The sequence below is a fragment of the Cricetulus griseus genome, chromosome 9, assembly GCF_003668045.3.
Source record: "Cricetulus griseus strain 17A/GY chromosome 9, alternate assembly CriGri-PICRH-1.0, whole genome shotgun sequence".
In the NCBI taxonomy this organism is placed as follows: Eukaryota; Metazoa; Chordata; class Mammalia; order Rodentia; family Cricetidae; genus Cricetulus; species Cricetulus griseus.
Window position 1 is genome coordinate 25,834,600 of NC_048602.1, and position 11,734 is coordinate 25,846,333.

The window sequence follows — 11,734 nt, forward strand, 5'->3', positions numbered from 1 at the left end:
TTTTATTTTTATTAGTTTTTGATTAGTTCATTTTAGAAACAAGCTTGCTTCACATGTCAATCCCTTCTCCCTCTCCCCCCGCCAACCTTCCCTCCCAACACCCTGCGGCCCACCACCCCATCCCCCCTCCACTTCCCAGGGAGGTTAGGGTCCTCAATGGGGGGGCTTCCCAAAGACCACCACATTATCCTTGGCAGGGTCTAGGCTCTCCCTCATGTGTCAAGGCCTAAAGAGCATCCCTTCACGTGGGATGGGATCTCAGAGTCCCTTATTACACCAAGGAAAAGTATTGATCCACCACCAGGGGCCCCATAGTGTGAGCAGGCCTTCTCATTGACATCCATGTTCATGAGTCTGGATCCGGCCCGTGCTGGCCTCCCAGACAGCAGTCTGGGGTCCATGAGCTCCCCCTTTTCAGGGTGACTGTTTGTGTGTGTTTCACCAGCCTGGTCCCGACCTCTTTGCTCTTCACTCCTCCCTCTCTGCAGCTGGGTTCCAGAGTTCAGTATACTGTTTAGCAGTGGATGTCTGCCTATGCTTCCATCAGCCACTGGATGAGGGCTCTAGGATGGCGTATACAGTAGTCATCAATCTCATTTTAGGGGAAGGGCATTTAGGGTAGTCTCTCCGCCATTGCTTAGATTGTCATTGAGTCATCCTTGTGGATCTCTGGAAATCTTCCTAGTGCCAGATCTCTCCTCGGAGCTACAAGGGCTCCCTCTGTTATGGTATCTCTCATCCTGCTCGCCCCTATTCTTCCCCCAGTTCAACATTTCTGCTCCTCTATTTCCTCCTCTCCCCTCCTCTTCTCTTCCTCTCATTCTGCCAGCTCCCTCTCCCCTACCTTCATTCTCCCAGTTAGTTCAGGAGGTCCCGGCCCTTCCCATTCTCCAGGGTCCATGCTTTTTACTCTTAGAGTCCTTCTTGTTTCCTAGTTTCTTTGGTGAAAAGGATTGTAGGCTGGTAATCCTTTGCTCTATGTCTAAAATTCATATATGAGTGAGTACATACCATGTTTGTCTTTTTGTGACTGGGTTATCTCGCTCAGGATGGCTTCTTCTAGTTCCATCCATTTGCCTGGGAATATCAAGATTCCATTGCTTTTTTTCCGCTGAGTAGTACTCCATTGTATAAATGTACCACATTTTCTCTATCCATTCTTCAGTTGCAAGACATCTAGGTTGCTTCCAGGTTCTGGTTATTACAAACAATGCTGCTATGAACATGGTTGAACATGTGTCCTTGTTCTATGAACATGCATTATTTGGGTATATACCCAAGAGAAGAATGGCTGGATCTTGAGGTAGACTGATTCCCATATTTCTGTGCAACTGCCTTTCTGATTCCCAAAGTGGTCTTACAAGTTTTCACTCCCACCAGCAATGGAGGAGTGTTCCTTTTTCTCCACATCCTCTCTAGCATAGATAGTCATTGGTGCTTTTGATTTTAGCCATTCTGGCCAGTGTAAGATGGTATCTCAGAGTTGTTCTGAGTTACATTTCTCTGGTGGCCAAGGATTTTGAGCACTTTCTTAAGTGTCTTCTAGCCATTTCAGATTCCTCTTTGAGAATTCTTTATTTAGTTCTGCACCCCACTTTTTAATTTCATTGTTTGGTGTTTTGGTGGCTAGCTTCTGGAGTTCCTCATATATTTTGGAAATCAGCCCTCTGTCAGATGTGGGATCAGTGAAGATCTTTTCCCATTCTGTGGGCCATCATTTTGTCTTACTGACTGTGTCCTTTACCTTACAGAAGCTTGTCAGTTTCAGGAGGTCCAATTTATTAATTGCAGATCTCAATGTCTGTGTTACTGGTTTAATGTTCAGGAAGAGGTCTCCTGTGCCAATTCGTTCAAGGGTATCTCCCACTTTCTCTTCTAGAAGATTCAGTGTGGCTGGATTTATGTTGAGATCTTTGATCCATTTGGATTTAAGTTTTGTGCATGGTGACAGATAGAGGTCTATATGCAATTTTCTGCATGTCCAAATCCAATTGTACCAGCACCATTTGTTGAAGACGCTATCTTTCTTCCATTGTATAGATTTAGCATCTTTGTAAAAATAAGGTGTTCATAGGTGTGTGGGTTAATATCAGGGTTTCAATTCCATTCCATTGGTCTGTCAATTTTTGTGCCAATACCAATCTGTTTTCAGAACTATGGCTGTATAATAGAGCTTGAAGTCAGGGATGGTGATGCCTCCAGAAGACCCTTTATTGTAAGAGTTGTTTTGGCTATCCATGATTTTTTTTTGTTTTTCCATATAAAGTTGAGTATTGTTCTTACAAGGTCTGTGAAGAACTGTGTTGGGATTTTGCTGGGAATTGCTTTGAATCTGTAGATAACTTTTGGCAAGATTGCCATTTTTACTATGTTGATTCTACCAATCCAAGAGCATAGGAGATCTTTCATTTTCTGGTATATTCTTTAATTTCTTTCTTTATAGACTCAAAGTTCTTGCTGTACAGGTCTTTCACTTTTTTGGTTAGTGGTACCCCAAGATAGTTTATGTTGCGTGTGCGTATTTCGAAGGGTGTTGTTTCTCTGATTTTTTTCTCATTAGATTTATCATCTGTATATATTAGTGCTAATGATTTTTGAGTTGATTTTGTATCCTGATACTTTGCTGAAGGTGTTTATCAGCTGTAGGAGTTCCCTGGTAGAGATTTTCAGGTCACTTATGTAGACTATCATATATTATGCAAATAGTGAAAGTTTGACTTCTTCCATTCCAATTTGTATCCCATTGATCTCCTTTTCTTGTCTTATTGCTCTAGCTAGAACTTCAAGTACAATATTGAAGAGATATGGAGAAAGTAGACAGCCTTGTCCTGTTCCTTATTTTAGAGGAATAGCTTTGAGTTTCTCTCCATTTAGTTTGATGTAGGCTGTCTTTTTGGTATATATTGCTTTTATCATGTTTAGATATGTTCCTGTTATTCCTGTTCTCTCCAGTATCTTTATCATGAAATGATGTTGGATTTTGTCAAAGGGTTTTCTTCATCTAGTGAGATGATCATGTGTTTTTTTCTGTTTCAGTTTGTTTATATGGTGGATTACATTGATGAATTTTCTTACATTGAACCATCCTTGCATCCCTGGGTTGAAGCCTACTTGATCACAGTGGATAATTTTTGTCATGTGTTCTTGGATTCGATTCACCAATATTTTGTTGAGTATTTTTGCATCCATGTTCATGAGGGATACTGGTATGTAGTTGTCTTTTTTAGTTGTATCTTCTTGTGGCTTGGGTATCAATGTGATTGTAGTCTCGTAAAAAGAGTTTGGCAATGTCCCTCCTGCTTCTATTGTGTGGAACAATTTGAGGAGTACTGGTATTTGCTCTTGTTTGAATTTCTGCTTGAATTCTTTAGTGAAGCCATCAGGGCCCGGGCTTTTTTTGGTTGAGAGGCTTTTGATGACTACTTCTATTTCATTAGGGGTTATAGGTCAATATAAACTGCTTATCTGTTCTTGGTTTAATTTTGGTAAGTGATGTCTTTCCAGAAAATTGTCCATTTCCTTTAGATTTTCGATTTTTGTGGATTACAGGTTTTCAAAGTATGACCTGAAGATTCTCTGGATTTCCTCAGTGTCTTTTGTTATATCCCCCTCTCATTTCTGATTCTGTTAATTAGCATGCTCTTTCTCTCTCTGCCTCATGTTTAGTTTGGATAGAGGTTTGTCTATCTTGTTTTCCTTCTCAAAGAACCATCTCTTTGTTTCATTGATTGTTTGTACTGTTTTCCCATCTTCTACGTTATTGATTTCAGCCCTCAGGTTGATTATTTCCTGGCATCTACTCCTCCGTGGTGAGTTTCCTTCTTTTTGCTCTAAAGCTTTCAGTTGTCCTGTCAATTCTCTAGTTTGAGTTTCCTCCAGGTTCTTCATGTGGGCACTTAGTGCTATGAACTTCCCTCTTAGTACTGTTTTCAGAGTGTCCCATTAGTTTGGGCATGTTCTGTCTAAATTCTCATTAAATTCTAGGAAGTCTTTAATTTCTCTCTCTTTTTATATTTCTTCCTCAACCCAGGAATGGTGCATTTGGGTGTTATTCATTTTCCATGAGTATGTAGGCTTTCTGCAATTTGTATTGCTGTTGAATTCCAGCTTTAAAGCATGGTGATCTGATAAGATACAGGGGGTTATTTCACTTCTTTTTTATCTGTGGAGGTTTGCTTTGCTGCCAGCTATGTCATCAATTTTAGAGAAGGTGCCATGTGGCACCATAAGAAGGTATATTCTTTTGTGTTTGGATGGAATGTTCTATAGGTATCTGTTAAACACATTTGGGTCTTAACTTCTGTCAGATGCTTTGTTTCTTTATTATGTTTCTGTCTGGCGGTCCGGTCTAGTGGTGTAAGGGGGGTTTTGAGGTCTCCTACTGTAAGTGTGAGTCGTTTTATGTGTGGATTGAGCTTTAGTAATGTTTCTTTTACAAATGGGGGTGCCTTCGTATTTGGGGCATAGATGTTCAGGATTGAGACTTCATCTTGATGGACATTTCCTGTGAAGAGTCTGAAATTCCCTTCTTCATCTCCTTTGATTGATTATAGTTTGAAGTCTAATTTGTTAGATATTAGGATTGCTACACCAGCTTGTTTCTGGGCCCATTTGATTGGAAAATCTTTTCCCATCCTTTTACTCTGAGGTAACGCCTGTCTTTGAAGTTGAGGTGTGTTTATTGTAAACAGCAGAAGGATGGATTCTGTCTTCATATCCATTCTGTTAGTCTATATCTTTTTATGGGTAAGTTAAGACCATTGACATTTAGGGATATTAATGTCCATTTTTGTTGGTTTTTGTTTGTTTTGGATTTATTGGTGGTGGTGTCATTGCATGTGGATTTCGCCCTCCTGTTTCTTTTTGTGTTTGGTAAAATTAGATTATCTATTGCCTGTGTTTTTGTGAGTGTAGATATGTTCGTTGGGTTGGAGTTTTCCTTCACGAACCTTCTGTAGTGCTGGATTTGTGGGCATGTATTGTTTAAATATGTTTTTGTCATGGAATATCTTGTTTTCTCCGTTTATAGTGATTGAAAGTTTTGCTGGGTACAGTAGTCTGGGTTGACATCCATGCTCCCTTAGTGCTTGTATGGTATCTATCCAAGACCTTCTAGCTTTCAGAGTTTCCATTGAGAAGTCGGGTGTGATTCTGATTGGTTTGCCTTTATATGTTACTTGGCCTTTTTCCTTTGCTGCTCTTAATATTTTCTCTTTATTCTGTAGATTTGGTGTTTTGATTATTATGTGTCAGGGGACTTCTTTTTGTGGTCCAGTCTGTTTTGTGTTCTGTAAGCTTCTTGTACTTTCACAGGCCTATCCTTCTGTATGTTGGGGTAGTTTTTTAAAATATGTTTTCTGTACCTTTGAGCAGTGTTTCTTCACCTTCTTCTATACCTATTATTCTTAGATTTGGCCTTTTACAGTGTCCCATATTTCCTGGATATTTTGTGTTAGGGATTTGTTGGACTTGAGGTTTTCTTTGGTCGATGAATGAATATCCTCTAGTGAGTCTTCAATAACTGAGATTCTCCCTTCCATCTCTTGAATTCTATTAGTTATACTCACATCTTTAGTTCCTGATTGTTTATCCAGCCTTTCCATTTCCAGCATTGCCTCATTCTGTGTTTTCTTTATTGTGTCTATTTCAGCTTTCTTGCTTTGAACAGTATCAAGAGCTTCCTTCACTTGTTTGGTTGTTTTTTTTGGGTTTCTTTAGATTCTTTAAGAGATTTGTTTATTTCTTGAATTTTTTTGGTTTGTCTTTTCCTCCATTTCATGTAAATTTTGCTTGCTTTTTCTTGTATTTCCTTAAGGAATTTTCTTGTTTCCTCTTTAAAGGTCTCTATCATCTTTCTGAGATAATTTTTGAGGTCCATCTCTTCTTCATGCTCTGTGTTGGGCTTTTCAGATCTTGCTGGTGTGGAGACCCTATATTCTGGTGGTGTCATATTGGTCTTTCTGTTGTTGAGTGAAATCTTATTCTGTCTTCTTCCCATATCTTCTTTGAGTGGGTGCAGGTGGGGTCTCTCTATCTCCTCTTGTGACCCAGTGGTGTGTGGGGGCCAGGAATTCAATGTCCACAACTCTGGATGGTCTTGCCTCTCCTGGTAGTCTCCTCACTCCTTGTGGATTGGTTGGCCTTAATGGGTTTCCTTGCATGTCCCTGGTCTATTTACATTCATTGGTCCTGTGTCTGCCCTTACCACATCTTCTACACAATCCAGAAGGCAGTGGTCTTCCATATGAGGCATTGTTAGAATTCATTTGTCTACAATTTCTCTTAGTATGTCCCATTTTACCACAGTTGAAACATCCAAGTTCCTGGCGCCTTTGTGGTCTCCATGGGAAGGCTCTTCCTACACAAGGTTCTGGTTCATAGTAGTAGTAAACTCTAGCCTCTTGGTACCTATGTTGACCTCTGTAAGGTGCTTCTCCTTCCCAAGCCCTTGCATCATCACCTCTAGAACTTTTAATTTCCTGTTGCCTTTTCATCCCTTTTGAAATGACTTCTCCTACCCAAGCTCCAGTGTCTTGTACATTATAGTCAATGTTGGCTGCATAGAAAACCCATTCTTCTAGTGGTGCTGATCTGATCTTTAAAGGCAAAAGTATTCTTTTGCATATTGGGTTTGCATTTTCATAAGCTATTTTATATATAATTGATTGTCTTGTTTCTGGATCTGTTACCTGTAATTCTACTGCCCTAGTTAAACTTTGTAAGAAGTCCTGGAACTGTTCTGTAGGTTCCTGTTCTATTCTGGTATAAGCTTCTAGGCATTCTCCTGGCTCACTAACCTTATCCCAGTCTGCTTTCCTGCATAGGGACAATATATCATCATCATATTCAGCCTGAGCCTGTGGGTCAGTATAAATACCCTCACCAAGAATCTTATCTAGAGGGACTTCAAAACCTTCCTTTATGCCCTGATACTCAAGGAGCTTTGCCCCTTCCCTCACCAATGCCTACCACTGGAAGCCATGAATTGTCAAGTACAGCTGCTACCAATGGTTCCCAATCTGTGGGTGTCACCCTGTTAAAGGTTGCCCATGAATGTAATAGCTGTTTTACATATGGGCTATGGAGACCATATGAGACAATTGATTCTTTAATATTCTTAAGATCCTTCAGCTGTATAGGTTGCCATCCATAAGCCATCTGTCCATGAGGGTGTTTCTTAGAAGCTGCCTTTTCTACCTTGGTAGCTGGGTAGACTAATGGTGTACAAGTACCAACCTTAGAGGAATAGTCATGATACCTGGTTGGAGTAGGTGCCTCTGATTGGAGTGATTCTGCTTCTGAGGCATCCCAATGATCTTTAAGCCTAGTAATGATATCCTCATGAAAAGTTTCAATTTCCTTAATCATACAAGATTCCAACCATGTTAGTGACTCTGTAAAATGCTCTAACTGCTCTTCTACACGTTTTTCTAGGTCTTTAATACGATCATCCTTAGGCAGCATCTAGATGGCATGGAAACTGCCTTCTAGGTATTGGAGTCTAGATTTGAGGTCATGATTTGCTGATTTTGAGTCCTCAGCAATCGACCATATGGACCTATGTAATCTGTCAGCCCTGTACTGTAAATTATCCTCCAAACATTCAAATCTAGACTCAAATTTGTGATCTGCTACCTTGGATGCTTCAATAATTGATTGAATGGCATTGTCCAATTCTTCAACCCTATCCTGGGTATTTTGCACCTTTATATCTAGTTTCTGGATAACATTGCCTATCTGAGTTTCTAGGTGGCTACAGATATTCTTTAGCTCATCACGTTCTTCTGACAGCCTAGCCTCTAAGGCCTCAGACATGGAGGATCTCTCTGTGTTTATCTTATCATAAATATGCTGCATCTCATCTTGGGTAACAGACAGCTCTGTCTTTAGCGTATTGGACACAAAGCCAAGCTTATCGTCTAATTTCTGTTCTACTTGCTGGACAATTGTGGTCTGACCTAATCTGTTGTTCAAAGCCTCATTGCGGAAAGCTGTTATTTCCTGCAAGCAGGTGGTGAGGTTATCTCTGTCCCTGTTCCTGAGCCCTCTGGCTAGTAATATTATTTGTATCAGCAGGCTAACTGCCATTACGGCATATAGGCCAGTAATTGGCAAATTAGCATCCTCCTCAAATATTGAATTCATGTAATAAGCAAAAATATTACCAATTTTAGCAAATGATAAATATTCTGCCATAATTTTACCTGATTTCTATTCCAGATGCAGTAACTATCTATGACCAGCAGGAGGCACAGGCGTTCAGTTAATCCAAGGCATTTGGCAGTGGTGGGGGGGAGCAGCAGTGGAGAGAGGTTGCAAAGTGGCTGTGCTTATCTTAGAGAGTATATGGCCTTGTGGCCACAACCACTGAAAAAGATGTGGCTTTACCGCAGCAGGGGCCAGGGAAAGCCACTGCTGAAAGCCGAGGCTTGTACACATGTACAAATGCACACATATTTGTATGTAACAATAATAATAAAATGTGGCTGTCAACCTGAGATTGTGTGTGGGACAGTAGAGGGAGGGTTTCAAGGGAAGGTAGTTGGGAGGGGCTGGAGGGAGGAAAAGGAGGTGAGAAAGGGATGTCATTCTATTTTAATTAAAAATCATTCAGTTGGAGATACTCTATTGGTGCAACTTCTGATACTACCAGGTGACACAATCCCACAGTGGATTCCCTCATCCTCTGGCTTTTAAAATCCTTTTGTCCCCCTTTCATCAATGTTCCCTGAGCCTAAGGTGCAGAAGTGGGGACTGGGATTCACTACTCTTCATTTTGATGGGTTGTGCTTTTCTGCAATGGTATCTATAGGTGCAAAGAGAAATTTCCTAGATGCAGGGTGATGACTCACTCAACAGACCTCAGCCCTACACAAAGAACTATAGGCAACTAAGGAATGTCAATAATGGGAGAGATAGTCATCCCCAGGAAAGGGCATACCAATTGCTTGTTCAGTATCAAATGGTCAACCTTCAATACATACATAGGAGTAACATTATGCAGACCAATCAGGTAGTGTTTATGAATTTAGGGATAGGAACACAAACACACACACACCTATACATGCACACACACACACACACACACATGCACATACACACAGAGACACACACAGATACACACACACACACACACACACACACACACACACACACACACACACACACGAACAATTAATGAAAAAAGCTGACATGAATTTCACAGAGATAAAGGAGAGTTATATACAGAAGGATTTTAGGGTAGAACCCTAAGGTGGAAATGGTGTATTAATGTCATAGTTTCAGTACAGGAAATAATTAAAGCATACTAAAATAATAAAAATATGACTGTCTCAAGGACAGCTATGGTACAAGGACATCCCTTAAATTCCTGTCAGTTATACAACAAAAGAGTCTCCCCTATAGTAGTATTTGATGTCGGTAATACCTAATGTAGGATATGTTATTTGTTCAATGGTTAAAAGACATTATTCCTTAGGACAGAACATACCCCCCAAAAAATCATAACACAAGCTCCAATAAGCATTTAAATTTTTTGATTAGAATTATTTTAATAGAGAAAAATGGGGAAGTAGAAGATTGTTCAAAATACTTAAAAAATACTCACTTGGGCAAAGTGTCATAATTTGAGTGGATAACAAAGGTTAAAATTATTAAAATTATGTACACAGATTTGTATTCCAGAAAAATGTTAAGTATATGAATTTCAATGGATTACAGAATGTCTGAACTACAACCAAGTCATTATCAGTTATTCAAGGTCCACATTCAAATTCTTTATCCCATGGAAATATTTAAGACAGTTTTCCAATGATGAGAAGGCGTGGGTGTCAGCTCAGCCATGGAGAGCACTCGGAAAGCAGGTCATCCTCTTTTCAGAAAAGAAGTGAATTGCAAAACAAGTTTATTGTTCTTCATTAGTAAAAAGGGGCAGATGGTTGGGTAGCATGCTGTAAAAATTGCATTAATTTTGTCCAAGTTTGGATTTTTTGCTTGTACATAAAAACCAGAAAGGGTGATGAAATTGTTCAACCAATAAAAGAACACAAAACAGATTACCAGCAACAAGATGTTGTGAGTGGCTCTGCGTTCAGGAGACGGCTGGTTGGAGAGGCTTGTGCTGTGGAGATGCTGGACTCTCTTGCGGTGTCTGTAGAGGACAGTTACCATATAGAGGCTGGTCCACATCATGATGGCCACATAAAAGAGATCATGAGTGAATATGATACAAAAAAATGACCCAAAATTTTGTTTCCCAAAGTGCTTGTTTTGACAGTAAGGGTTCACATATCCATGGCCAAAGTGAGTAGAATTGGTTTTGGCTATTACCACATGAACCATGTATGTATAGATAAGCAGGTTAATGAGCCAGGAGCAAAGTAAGAATGACATAGTCAACTTGGAGAGTTTAGTCTTAAGCCACGCCCACCTAGAATTACTGGGAGTGATGGTGATGACTTGAAATGTGCTCAGAATAGAGGTGGTACTGATGGACATACCCCGCGTTACTCTGAATATAAATAACACTGCCCTACAGCCAGCATCATCCAGAAATTTGTGTACTCCAAAGAATGACATGATATGGGATATCAACGTGAATATGATCATCAGCACATTAACTATTGTCAGTTGCATGGAAATGGAATCAATCAACTTCTTAAAATGAGGCTTAAAGAAGAAAGTATATATGTACAAAATGAACAGTAACGAGTTCCCTGTGACACCAACACATAACTGAGATACGAGACAGACCCCCAAGATGGTATTACTTGGAAGCATGATCATGTGTGTCAGGTTTGTTAGGCTGAGAGTGAGGGATAACAGGGCTGTATTATAAAACTATTTTTTAAATGACATTTGTGGGAAAATATAATGGTTGACAGCTCAGGAGGAGAACTGGTAAGTGAGAAATGTCCAAATCCTTTCTTTGTTTGTTGTTCTTTTTGACAGGGATCCCTTGTGAATCACTGCCTGTTCTGGAACTTGCTCTGTAAACCAGGTGATCTCTAATCCACAGAGATCCACCTTACTCTTCCTCCTATTTGGTGCTGGGATTGGAGGTGTGTGCCATCACCACCTGAAGAAATGTGCAACTCCTTTCAATGTTAGGTTCAAGGATGACATCTTATCATTCCAGGTATTCTTGACTATCGTAGAGGGTAGAATACAGTGTTGTAAAGCAGGTCACATCCACCCAAACACCCTGAATTCATGTCAGGCAGAGGATATGCTGACCTATGTGAAAGCCGAATTCACATGTCATAAAGCTTTTAATAAAAGTTATTTATTTTATGAGTACGAGTGCTTTGATTGTATGTTTGTGAACTCTGTGAACTCTATGCATGCTTGAGAATCAAACTCTGGCACTCTGGAAGAGCAGCCAAAGGTCTTTCGCAGTTGAACCATTCCTCCTTTCCACAGATATTTTCATCCAGGAGTTGATATTTTTTCCTTTAACCCAGATATCAATGTAATCATGTTTGTAGCAACATTTGTTTCTAAAACATAGATGGTAGTGTGTGTACTTGAACACCAGTGGTTTAGATAACATGTGTTACTGTCAGCTTTGGGATGACTGAATACTTGGTCTTTCCATGTGGGAAGCTTTGGTTTGCATTTCACCCTATAGGTGAAGCAGCAGTGTTCTGAGGGATTTCCTTTTTTAAATATATTTTTTAAGATTTTATTTATGTATTATGTATACAACATTCCACTTCCATGTATATCTGCACAT

At 39.9% G+C, this 11,734-nt stretch overlaps 1 pseudogene; it reads right to left on the reverse strand.

The window, feature by feature from the left end:
* Window positions 1–9,835: 9,835 nt before the first annotated feature.
* LOC113838821 lies at window positions 9,836–10,779 on the reverse strand (annotated as a pseudogene).
* Between the last annotated feature and the right edge of the window lie 955 nt (window positions 10,780–11,734).